The 13725-nt window shown below is 35.3% G+C and overlaps 1 protein-coding gene across 2 annotated transcripts in view; it reads right to left on the bottom strand.

Moving 5' to 3' along the window:
- The window catches only part of LOC122808668 (C-type lectin domain family 4 member E-like), a 555751-nt gene that overhangs the window by 96630 nt on the left and 445396 nt on the right, over positions 1-13725 (bottom strand). The window lies entirely within an intron of this gene.

The raw sequence follows: 13725 nt of genomic DNA on the forward strand, positions 1-13725 counted from the left end.
ATGAACAAGCACAGGAATGTGTCTAGTTCCAACCTCACCGCAAGTGTTGAGAAAAAAATAAAAAACAGAGAAACTAATGGTCTTAAAATTCGATGATGAGCTCAGTCACAATACTTTTCAAAAATCATGCAACCCAGGTAGTGTTCCAAAGCAACAAGCCTTTATTCGTAACAGACAAGCAATCCTCAGTAACAAAAAAAAAAAAAATCAGAAATATTTTAACATTGTTAAACATCAGCTTTTATATATTTCATCAATTTTTTTTATTTTCAATTAAAATAACATTTACATAATATTTTTAAATAATTTAAAAAACAATATACAATATTTACAATAACCTGACTTTCAATTATATACACTGTATGTTATTAAATATAGAATTAGCAGATCAGTTATCAGAGATACAATATTGATTATTGCAGAGTGTCCAACAAAGATATAACTTTCTTCCAAGTATTATTAACCAATGGCCTGGGATAGATTTGTAGTTCTTTGATTTTTATTTCCATCAATGCAGTTGTCTTCAGTAAAGTGTAGAATACTTCCAAGGTCAGGGGTGTATCTGAATTCCACCTTCTGGTTATGTATTTCCTAGATATAGCAAGTGTTGTCCATAACAAATACATATTTGTCTTATTCAGGTAGGGACCTTCATTTACGTTTAGTATAATCAATGCTTTAGTTAAGGTAAAGGATTCATTAAATAAAGATTGTAAAAATGATTGATTCCATGCCAATATGATTTAATTTTATTACATTCATAGAAATATGAATCCAGTCTGCTTTACTTGACTTTTCACACCTCCAGCAAAAACCATTTGTAGTAGTACTGATCAAACCATTTGTAGTAGTGCTGATCAAACCATTTGTAGTAGCACTGATCAAACCATTTGTAGTAGCACTGATCAAACCATTTGTAGTAGTACTGATCAAACCATGTGTAGTAGTACTGATCAAACCATTTGTAGTAGTACTGATCAAACCATTTGTAGTAGTACTGATCAAACCATGTGTAGTAGTACTGATCAAACCATTTGTAGTAGTACTGATCAAACCATTTGTAGTAGCACTGATCAAACCATTTGTAGTAGCACTGATCAAACCATTTGTAGTAGTACTGATCAAAACATTTGTAGTAGTACTGATCAAACCATTTGTAGTAGCACTGATCAAATCATTTGTAGTAGTACTGATCAAACCATTTGTAGTAGTGCTGATCAAACCATTTGTAGTAGCACTGATCAAACCATTTGTAGTAGTACTGATCAAACCATTTGTAGTAGTGCTGATCAAACCATTTGTAGTAGTACTGATCAAACCATTTGTAGTAGTAGTGATCAAACCACTTGTAGTAGTACTGATCAAACCATTTGTAGTACTGATCAAACCATTTGTAGTAGTACTGATCGGTTTTATTTCTATCTGGTGTTAAAAATGCTCTATGTAAGTATTTCCAGTTACATATTTTCCAGTACTGTGTGTTAGAGGTGTAATTAACTGATAGTAAGATGTTAGTTATATATATGAGAACCTACCTACCTGGTGACAAAGGACCCGTACAACAAATAACCATGGCTTCATCTCTCAGTCTCTACTCCCTGCTCCCACTCACAAGGAAATAAGAAAGTATGTTATCTATGTCCTACCTGTAAATCATACTACCGTCCACTGTTGCTTCAGGGGTTCTAAAGCACGACCTGAGCCAGGTCAGCCAGCAGCCTCTTACCCCCCCCCTAGTAGCTACCTTGTACACAAAACTCCTACACCACCTCTTAGTACCCCTCTTACTAGCTTTTCCCCTTCCCTAATCTAGCAATAAGCCTACCCCTTACTGTATTTGCTTGTAATTCGAGCTTTGACCAGTAGGTGGCACCCCTGTCCCTTCTAATATTTCTCCTGCTTACCCCTTTGTTATTCTGATTGTTTTACTCTATACTTCTATGACCTAGAACTACTCTGAAACTTCACACTGTACCCTTTATTCTAGCTTGCTACACTCCCTTGTTTTCTAATACACTCCATACTTATCTCTGCTCCTTTCCACTTCAGGCTTACTTCACTTACCTTCAGTATTCAGCTCTGCTGACTGATTGTTTCTCCTCTAGCTGGTCCATTGCCTGTTTCTACCCGCTCCATTCGCCCTGCGGGCTCACTCCACTCCCCTACCCTACCCGCAATTCCCACACACCCCCAAGGGTCTTAGACTTATACTTCACTAACCACTCCCCCCATCCATCTTATCCTATCACTTACCACATCATCTCCAGGCCACTCCCTTAGCTCTCTCTCCTAATTAGTACTACTCAACTCTCTTTTGAACCCTCCCTGCTTTTACTAACCATCAACTACACTATTTTACTTCCCAATTCTACCTCTTATCTAAACCTCCTCTAATTTCTTACCTGCTTATTTTATACCCTGCTCAATCTCTTCCATAACTCTCTTCTTCTTTCTACAACACCTACTTACACAATCTATTCCCTACTTAAAACTACTTTTTACCATGGCTCCAACAAATAAACATATTTTCTCAAACATACTACTCTTAACTACCACAATAGCCTGTCTTACCATACCTTACTCACTCACCTCCTTTGAATATCTTTCTCTCCCTGAACAAAACCATTACATCCATCAAACACTAACATATTCTTTCATCTTCTCCCTTAACCACAGTAACATAATCTGTAACTCCAACTATACACTACCAAAATTTCACAAAGCAACCCACATTATCTACTTCTCTTCCAAAAAAGACTTTTAATAACCTCTATAAACTCCTTAAATCTCTACAATACCCCCAGCAACACCCCCTCCTAGACGGTGATATTCATCCAAACCCTGGCCCCAATACTAACTACACCAATAACCCAACCAATTTAACATTGCCTATAGTTTCTACACTAACAAGACCATGTAACTCCCTCTTGATAGCTCACATTAACATTAGAAGTATTAACAATAAAATTTCCCATCTACATGCTCTCCTTGATGTACACTCATTTGACATACTATGTCTTACAAAAACTTGGCTAAAACCATCTACTCCAGACAAGGAAATTACCCCTCCAAGCTATAACATCCTTAGAAATGACCGTAAAATCAAAAAAGGTGGAGGTATAGCCATTCTCTATAAATCCAACCTCCAAATTTCCCCCATTAATGTGCTTCCATCATTTGCCACCAAATCTGAAATCCTAACAACTAAACTCCAAATCAATAACTCCAAATCTATCTACTTTGTATGTATCAACCCCCAGGTAATAATACCAATACTATTGAGAACCTTCTCAGTCACCTCTCTACCCAACTACCCCAGGAGACCATTGTACTTTAACTTTAACATGGACTGGTCCACCTGCAGTTCTCTAAATCCTACCAATCACATAAACCTCTTTGGTTTTTCACAATTAATAACAACTCCTACAAGAATCCAAAACCTAGCAACAAGGAAACTACTCTGGATTGGATCCATATTAATAGCCACCCTGAAACTTATACTCCAGGAACCCTTCCTAACGACATTAGCGACCACATGCTTACCTACATTATTAGACAAAAAGTCCATATTCCAACTACTCATAACCTCAAAACCTCCCGCTTAAAAAAATTCTTTAATCCAGACAGCTTCCTAACCAAATTGCAAGCATGTGACTGGTCACCACTAACCCATCTTGAACTTGATGAATCCGTTACCTACTTTAATACTAACTTTCTTCAAATCCTCGACTGCCATGCACCTTATTACACTACTAGAATAAGAACAAAATATGCCCATGGCTCACAAAACAAACTAGGCAGAAGATACTCCTTAGAAATAAAATCTGGGCTAAATGGAGAGCTACCAAATGCCCAACAAACCACCTTCACTATAAACAGCTAAGAAATGCCATCAAGAAGGATATTCTTAGAGATAAAAAAGACTTCTACCTTCAACTACAACAAACCAGCCAACAAACTCCACAAAAAATTTGGTCTGGAATAAGCAGACTTCTTCAGCCAGGCCACACTACTACTCCAGACCCAACTGGTTTCAATCATAATAACTCTAACCAGATACCTGATGCCTTTAATAACAACTTTACAGAAGCCATTCTAAGCCTGGCCAATTCTTTACCACCTTTCACTACTTCCCAAACTAATACCTGCAATACTTCATTGCCTACCTTTCAGATACAACCTGTATCTACATACCTCATCTTTAAGCTACTTCAAAAACTGAAACCTTGCATACCTTCTGCTGACCGTCTCCCATCTGAATTCCTACAAATAGCCGCAAAAGCCATAGCCTATCCCATCTCTATCCTTATTAACAGAACTATCTCAAAAGGAAAAATCCCTGCTCTATGGAAGATATCCCACATCATCCCTCTACACAAAGGTGGACCTTCTACTGAGCTTTCAAACTATTGCCCTATTGCTTTACTCTCCCCTTTAGCTAAGGTTATGGAAAAATGTATTCACAAACAATTACTTAACCACTTACTACAAAATAACCTACTTGCAAACTGCCAACATGGCTTTAGGCCATTCCATAGCACATTGACTGCCCTCTTATCCTTTACCGACTCTATATATATAAATCGTAACAATAACTCTTTTTCCTCTGCACTATTTATTGACCTGTCAAAAGCCTTCGATATGGTTAACCATAACTTACTACTAGACAAACTAAATGCCTATTCTCTCGACCCTCAAGCTATACAATGGTTTAGGTCTTATCTGGAAAATAGACAGCAAGCAGTACTTTGGCAGAACAATCTGTCTTCTCTACTCCCAGTTAATATTGGAGTACCCCAGGGCTCTATCCTAGGTCCCCTACTCTTTTCTTTATTTATTAACAATCTACACATGAACATACCTCAAGCCACCGGCATTCAATATGCTGACGACTCCACCTTAATCTGTACAGCCAAGAATATAGCCACTCTCCACTCCCTTACCCAAACTGTTTTTCAAAATGTTGAAAACTGGTTTATGCAACACTGCCTCTTCCTAAATCCCAAAAAAACTAAACTACTGCTTTTTACCCCTACTCACAATTCACCTACTCCTTTCTTCTCTATAACCTCTAACAATGGTACCAACATTGCCCCAGATACTACAACCCAACTATTAAGTGTAACAATCGATAATCGTCTCAGCTATGATGAACACATCAACTCCACTATAAAGTCTGTTAACAAAAAACTTGGCACTCTCTATAGAATCAAACCCTTCCTTACCCCTTCTGCAAGGAAAACTATTGCCCAAACCCACCTCATTTCTACCCTTTTCTATGTCTGTGTTATATATACTAACCTATCCAAAAACAACCTCTCTAAACTCTCCACCTGTTATAATAGCATAGCTAGATTCATCACAAGCTCCCCCTTTAAAACTCACCACTGCCTTAACCTTAAACAACTAGGATGGCTAGAATTGAAAAACCATATGCTCTGTCAACAATTACTTACTACTCAAAAGATCCTATACCACCCGAACAACACCCCTATCCTCACTAATCTAATTACACCATATACAAATCTATCCACACTCCGCTCTGCTAATAAGCTTCTAGTTTCCTCAAATAAAGCTGATAACAAAGCTGGGGATTCACTCTTCGCAAACACTGCAGGAAAAATCTGGAACCAGCTTCCCTCAGAATTATCTACCCTTGCTTCTACTTCTCTTTTTAAAACAACATCTTAAAGAACATCTAAAAACTCACTGGCTTTGTCCATGCACTAACCCAGACTGATATTTTTCTTCACCTTTACTCTTACCCCTTTCCCTACTCCTGTAACCTATGTCTCCAAAACTAGTTACTACTCTTTCTTTGATTTATGAGAATAACATTTATGTTCTCTTCCCCTACCTGAGACTTGTTCATACCTTCTACTGTGTTTTGTATAATTATTTAGTAGAATTTTTACTAAATCTGTTATAGTTTAAAAATGTATTATTAAAACTGCTTTTAGACTAATACTAGACTGTACTGTGATTCTTTATGTTTCCATGCATTGTTAACTTTGTCACTGTTCATGCTTGGAGCTTTTCTCCCCGGGCCTCTACTGAAGATGGACATATATCCAGCTAGACTAGCCCAGTTAACAAATGTAAAATAAAATAAAATAAAATAAAAATAAATAAATAGATTTAATTTATTCTGTTAACTGCAATGACTGACCTTTTGTTAAGAACTGCCAGTATGATGGTTTGGGAATTGTTTTATATGTTATTAACTCTGTATATAGATTTGAAATGGAATTTTTCTTTTCAAAACTATTATATATATAAATTCATACAGAAAACTTATTAGATTTGGAATATCTTTAAATGAGGAATTATTAATTAATTTGCATAAATCTTGAGTGTACATTAGAATGCTTTGTAAGGTTAACCAGTCCTGTGTTGGAATAGTGTAAGCAGTTTTTATCATATGTATATCTAATACATTTAATTTATCTAGACATTGAAACCAGCATAAGAATTTATTTTGTTCCCAGGAGGTTATTGTTTCCCTATATATTTTGTGAGGAAAGTTCTTAGTGATAGTAAATGGGGTTAAAAGGTCAAACCAAAGTTTTAGATCTATGTTTGCATTGATAAGTTTCCTAAAGGAATTGATGTAATGATTAATCAGTGTTGTTTTAGAAGGTTTTGTTAAATTTCTTGTTAAAGTTGTTTTCTGGAAAGTTCAATCCTCCTTGTTTCCAGGGTCTAATGTGATGAGTTAGAGCTACTCTATTCTTTTTGGGATACCATAAAAATATTATTAAATATGAGTTTATTTCTTTAAGAATGCATCTTTCAGGAATTAACTGTATTGATAATGCTACATATAGTATTTTTGGCAATAAGACCATTTTTATTAATTGCAATCTGTCTTCAAAAGTTAATATAATTTTGTTCCACTTTTCCATATATATATTGTATTGTTTCGATAATGTTTTTATAATTTATTAATATTGTTTTGTTTATATTTTTGCATAATACTATTCCTAAATAATTTAGCGTAAGTTCTTGTTTTCCTATGATGGATTTACCTGTAACTTGTAGTTCTTTTTTCTTATTTAAAAATAGAAATTTTGATTTTTATCTATTAAAGTGTAGACCTGAAATTTTAAGCTTTTATATATTTAGAAGTAGGTGGGGAAATATAAATATTGTTTAATTTTAAACCAGCCTTTTCATGGCAAACAATGTAAAATTGCATTTTAGAACAGTAAGTACCCACCTCCATACACTATTACTGATTAGATGAAACTAAATTCTAGTTGAGGAAAACACTACCTATCTATTTGCAACCCGCATTCCAAGATCAGGTATTAAGAAAAGCATACCTTATACATAAAAAGATATACATAAAAATACTTTTAAATAAAATCACTTTCAGCTAATGCATTAAAGTCCTCATCAAGTCTGTGACAAGATCTAAAATCAAGAAAAAACACATAGGTATCTAACCATAAACATAATCAAATTAAAGCACTACAAATATAAAAGTGCTTCTGTCTAATATCAGCTAGTAAATAGCCAACATGTATTTGTGTGCATAAAAATCTAAGTTAACAGCTCAGAAAAAATGATTTGCAAAAAAAGAAAAAAACTTTCATGACAGTTTTCATGTTTACAGCCCAAAAACATGTTTATACAATGAAACCTAGTAGAAAAAACAGACAAAAATATAGAAAACAGTGGATGAAGTAAACTAATAATGTATACAAGTGTGCAAGTGTGTGTATGAGTGTGTGAGAGCAACCACCCATATGGTAAATGGGGGAATCATAAATACCACATGGTAATAGTGGCATGAAAAAATATGTGTTTGGGATTTACCATTTAAAATCTCTGGTGTGATGCAATGAATCTAATCAAAGCAGAATTGAGGTTAAAATAACTAAATATATGTATATTTATACACATTCTACACATTATTTTTATGATTATTTAGTATATTTTTAGTACATACAAATATTCCTCAAAAAATTCCCAAAAACACCTTTACAGATTGTGCTGCAGCTTACATAAATTCAACATACTCTTAGTAGAGCTATAGTAGTTAAGTTATGGTTTTCTGAATGCATTTAATTTCAACTGCCAGCATAATTCTATTTTCCTCAACCCACCATTGACGCCCACCTTACGCTCACCTTTATGTGTTTCTAGCATTATTTTTTTGAATTTGTGATACTTATCACTTTGCAGTTTGGCTAGCCATAGTAGAACCACCTGTTTTGCAGGTCAGTAATTTATAATAGAACCATCATATTTTGACAGAAGCTAAATATCATATTCCAGACCAATGTTCAGCAAATTTCTTTTCTTTTTAAGATTATCTGGTCATTGGTAAACTTTAAGCACTTGAACATGGTAGAGGAGAGTTTGTTGAAAGATTTCTCATATAGACAGGCCTAGTAGTTTCTAATAGAGAACTTCGCAAACTCATAGACTGACTTAACTAACATTAAATTATCCTTATTGGTTATGTCAAACAAGTTGTTCAAAGTAGCTTGCTGATGGCACACTTAGGTTGTTGTGGTGCTAAATGATAAAAGTTTGCATATATCTGGACAGGTTAATTACTGGAGAACAATTAACATTATAAGACAAATATATCTGTTTTAGAGGATGGTAAACAGTCATTGAAATGAAACATAAGTTGACTAAATTACATGTTTAAAAAGTTGTGCAATGCATTCATCCATACTGTTCCAGGTTTGCTTCTTAGGCTAGAAACATTTTGACTCAAATAATGGAGGTTGAACATTTGATTTGTAAATTAGGTTCAACAAAAAATTGTAAGAAAATGCAAATGGTTTGTTAAACAATACCTTTTGTTTTAGCATCATGAAGTTGAGATATTAAAATTCATGAAATAAAACATGCTGCAGATTTAACTAAAGGTAATTCCATCTGATATTAAGGTTTGAAACATAGCATTTGGATGCCTGGTATTATTTACAAATTCTAGATGCTAAGATAAACTTTTCAGTAAAGACATCTGTGACTGTAAAATATTATAGATGAGGAACGTTTTCAAAAAAGTATAATCTTACAACTGATTGGTGTATCTGGAATATAGAAAGTAATTTGTGGATATTAGGTTTCGACAAGACATAAGACAATAAAAAGGTAAATAGGAGGGGGTTACAGTGAAGACAGACTAAACATTTGGGCTGTAATATATTCCAAGTAGGACATTTACACAGATTATCATTAGAGGGATGTGAAACTTGAAAAACTGTAAAGTCCGTGATATTAAATAATACTACTAACAATTAGATAACCTTAAATAATATGACTTATTGGGCACCAAAAACTTATGGCAAAATATGAGAGTGGTTGTTGGGTACCAATTAAACTTAGGAATGTCCTTCTTTATATTCTGTAAAATATTTTTAGGTTTTAACATAAGTTTATCAAGACACAAAGTCAAAGAAATGTGTTCACCTTAAATCCTGATGCTTTTCTTAGCTAGGAACATTATTGAATATTCCATCTAGAAATATAATGTTGAATTGAGTTCCAAGACAATAGCATATTACATCAATCAATATGTAAATTGTTTTGTAAGAAATATATGCCAATGTACTTTAAATGAGAAACTACCTTAACTTGAGGCACGTCAAAAGGATTGAATAACTGCAAGTCACTTAGGTTTGGGAACAAAATAGTTTTATGCAAATTTAAATTGCAATTGAAGAAAGAAGAGACAGTTTCTGAAGTAGATATGATATTTGAGATACCATTGTTTGAGGAATACAAATAAATATTAAAGTCAAACATGATACCTCTGGACATTATATATCTCACAAAAGAAAGTGCTTATCAAATGAAGGATGATAAAAGAAAACCCTGCAAGTGACATTTTAAATAAAACTGGGCACGAGTGACAACCGTTTATACTGTATATGGTTTAGTGTTGACATTTGAATGTAATACTTATAGAGCTTACAAATATTTCAGGAAGAGCAAACTTAGGTGTGCCAGTGGACAGGAATCAAAATTATCTTTACCGACAGTTTTAGAACACAGATGTCCAAACACTACTGTAGGGGGAGGCAGGGCACATAAGTTTATCAAGGCTTGTCAAAGGAAAATTAAAATTATGAAAAGTGTTTCTGCTTTTTTGCCTACCTCTGATTCAATGCACTGTGGTAATCCATAGTCAATGTGCAAGGCTGAACACAGAGTTCTGACCAATGATTTGGACTTGTAAAGAAGCCACATTAGTCATGCACAACACATGAGGATACAGAAAATATCAGTAAAAAAATATTTTTTATACATTGTTGCCATAATTGTGCAAATCCTGTTTAATGTGTTTTGCACATACCATAAAGCTAGTTCAAACTTAATTTAAAATCATGTAAATGAATACTATCAAAGTCAGCACTAAGCATGCAGAAGGCAATGTATGACAAGTAATATAAGGTACGGATCAAGCTGCCACTGAATGCTCACATCATACTTGCTGGTGGAGGATCTGTCATTGACTTTTTTCTTGCACAAATTATCTCAATCTGTACTAGCAGTTCAGGAAGTAATGCAAATTACTGCTGGGTATGAATCTGCAAGGAAAGGTCTTTAATTATTTTTCACTTTTTCTTACTTTATGAGAAGAGTTTCTCATAACATTTTTTTATTTTTTATTAATTTTATATTCATTTCATCATATATTACAATGTTATTCACTGTTCAGATATGCCATACTACTATATAAAACCCAGAAAGATGACTCTGGTTTCGCTGAGCATTCCTTCTCTACTCACCTTCCTTTGCAAAGTCTTTTCACACCATTGCCTCCACAGGCTTAACAGTTTCTTGCTCCTACCTAGATTTAAGTTCCAGAAGTTCTTGATAAATTCATTTACCATTTCCAAGTTTGCTCATCTACATTCTCTTCAATTACCGTCCCCTTCCATTTGCTTGTTATTCCCCTCTCACTCATTCAGCATAGACATTAGTCTTATCCAGTCCTTTGTCAACTACCCTTCCATGACATCTTCAATCTCAGAAAGGAAAGATTCCACTGTCTGACATATTTTCCCATAAACTTTCTCCAGCTCTACTAATACTACTGCACAATCATTGTACCTCTCCAAATTTCTACACAGAAGCAGATAATATGCCTCTTCTTCACCACATTTTTACCACTTATTCCTTAGTATCATGGTAGAATATTAGGCTATTGACCAACTATGACCTGAGGGGCCTTTTTAAACCCAACCATGCTTCCCATGAAAATGTAATAGGTATTAGTTCAGAAGGGTTTTGTGGGAGGCATATATACTTGGATATGAGTAGATGAGCATTTAAAGCTTTGTCTCTTTAATAGAGACATAGGTACCATCTTCCTCTTACTTTTGTTTTTAAGTTTTATCTATGCAGTAGCTTCATGCGCTGGTCATACATTGGTCCTTAAGCCCTGTTTCTACAGCCAGTCTACTTCTATTTTTCACTTTCTCTAATTCAGCTATTTAGCTTCCTTTCAAAACATTCCCCTTCAAGCTACTTTTCAAAATAAAGTATATATGATGGCTAGCTGAAACCATATGGATACCTAATTTGTTTTCGACTAAATCTGGTGATTAAAGCCAGTGGCACTTTGAATTGTAACCTTGTACTGCTTCATCTACTATACTGACGGTAAGGGGTATGACCTCAAACAGGGATAAGCAGATGGAAACTTTAAGAAAGCTACAAAGGATGACATATTGCTTTTGTTTATGAGTGGCCATGCACAGTAGTGTGGGAGGAGGTGAAGGTGAAGGCCCATCACTACTGAATGGTGCATCAACAAACCAGAGTGGAACAACTGGAATACAAGATGGAAACCTTAAAATGTTAAAAATACTAAAAGTACCAATATTACCACCATATAGGATGCTGGTGCTCTAAAGGATGACATAGTACTCTAGAACACCAAAATAGATGACTGAAGTATCATTCCTGATGAGTCAACTTATGAATATAGGCTCTACTGGAATCCATCCAGAACATAGTTAAGAGCTTTCTTTGGGTATCTACCTCAGAAGGTAATTTGTCCACCTGGCTTTCTTAATTTGGCAGTGGGGGAGGACATTAGGTTGGGATAACCAAAACTGAGACATACAAAGAACAATGCTAATAGGCTTGCACTGACACTACAGCACTCTACAAGGAAAAGAGACTGATTGGGGCAGCATAGACATAGACAGAAAGATATGCAATGATGGAAGGAGTATTATTCTTTATGGCTGATTTTTTTTTATTTTTTTTTTATTTTTAACATCTGTAAGTGATGAGGAAAGCCATTTGCCTTCTCAGATCTGAACTGGTTGATATTAAGTGTACTCTTCTGTATCTGATGATTCTACTGGTGGAGAAAAGAGGGGACAGAGTGCTTTTTAGAGATGTTCATAGGTTCATAGTTTCATAACAGTTACTAGACTAACAGACCTAGAGCTCTTACAAGTCTAGCAATATTTATCCCAAGTTGCCCCAGTCGACAGTGGTTAGGTTAGGGAAGATCACAGAGGTAACGGTCTATGGTAGTTAATAATGACTTCCTCTGTCCAGGATGGTCATGGGCACCACCCCAGGAGTGAATTTGTGGTCACCCATCCATTGATTTAGGTTACATTTGAAGAGGGTCAAGAAGAGGCTCTATTTCATGTGAATGAGAAGCTTTTGCCAGAAAAGTGACAGTCTCTGGAAGATGTATCTATCTCTCCAGTATGAACTGTACATGTCAGAAACTAGGATAAGATCTCTGGAGCAAGTGATCCTCATGCAGTTTGATTTATGAATGTGCAGCATTTCCACTAGGGCCGGGTCAGAGACTGCCATGTAAGCCAGGCACAGGTCACCAGAAGCAACCAGTTTTGTGGAAGAAGTAAGACTGAAGCAGTTCAGCTGCTGAATGATTTGTATAAGGGTCATAGGACAGATAAAAAAATAGAGTGAGAGATGATGATCAGTAAGTGTCATCAACCCATCACACTACAAGTCAGATCAAAACACCAGTGCAGAAGCCACTCATGGGAAACAAAACACTATCTCCAAGAGTGGATAACTGTGGAAAGAAAAATCAGCAAGGCATTTCATGAGATAGGAAAAATAATGATATACAAATAAGCCACATGCCTGTGTATGATATCAACAAGGTTATATCACAGAGAGCTCAAAAGCAGAGTTAAATCAGTGTTCAGGAGTACCAGAAGTGGAATAAACAGGGTCTGTGCAGTCATTGTAAGCCGTTTCTCCCAACAAACCTATCACGTCCAATGGGAAGACATGGTCTGAGATTTTCTCCAGCTCCTCAATCTCAGCTGATGAACAAGCGGGAATGCCAGTGGTCTGTCTAAGCTAGATAAAAGCATGGTGATGGTTGAACACAAGACTCTATAAGTTATGTGTCACATGTTTTCTATACTCCACTGGTGCAGTGAAGTGATATGATCATATTAACCTACTACTGACTTTTGTTTAGTTCTAGGAACAAAAGAGTACTTTTGGTGAAGTGTGAGGGCTCATTTGTTGTATGTTTGTTTTATTCCTAGCTGTCTGTCTGATTTGGAGTTACCATACAAAGTATAATATGTCATATGATATTATGCTGGAATTACATGCAGCCCAACACATTTTTTTTCAGAAGTGTTTGCTCAAGGCATGTGTTACATGTTGGTGGTCAGTTTTATCCTTTTAGCTTATAGCATGTGCTTAGCAATGATTTGCTCTTTTCATAACTCATATCCA

Source organism: Protopterus annectens, chromosome 8.part0 (genome assembly GCF_019279795.1).
Source record: "Protopterus annectens isolate FY-2018-M chromosome 8.part0, PAN1.0, whole genome shotgun sequence".
In the NCBI taxonomy this organism is placed as follows: Eukaryota; Metazoa; Chordata; order Ceratodontiformes; family Protopteridae; genus Protopterus; species Protopterus annectens.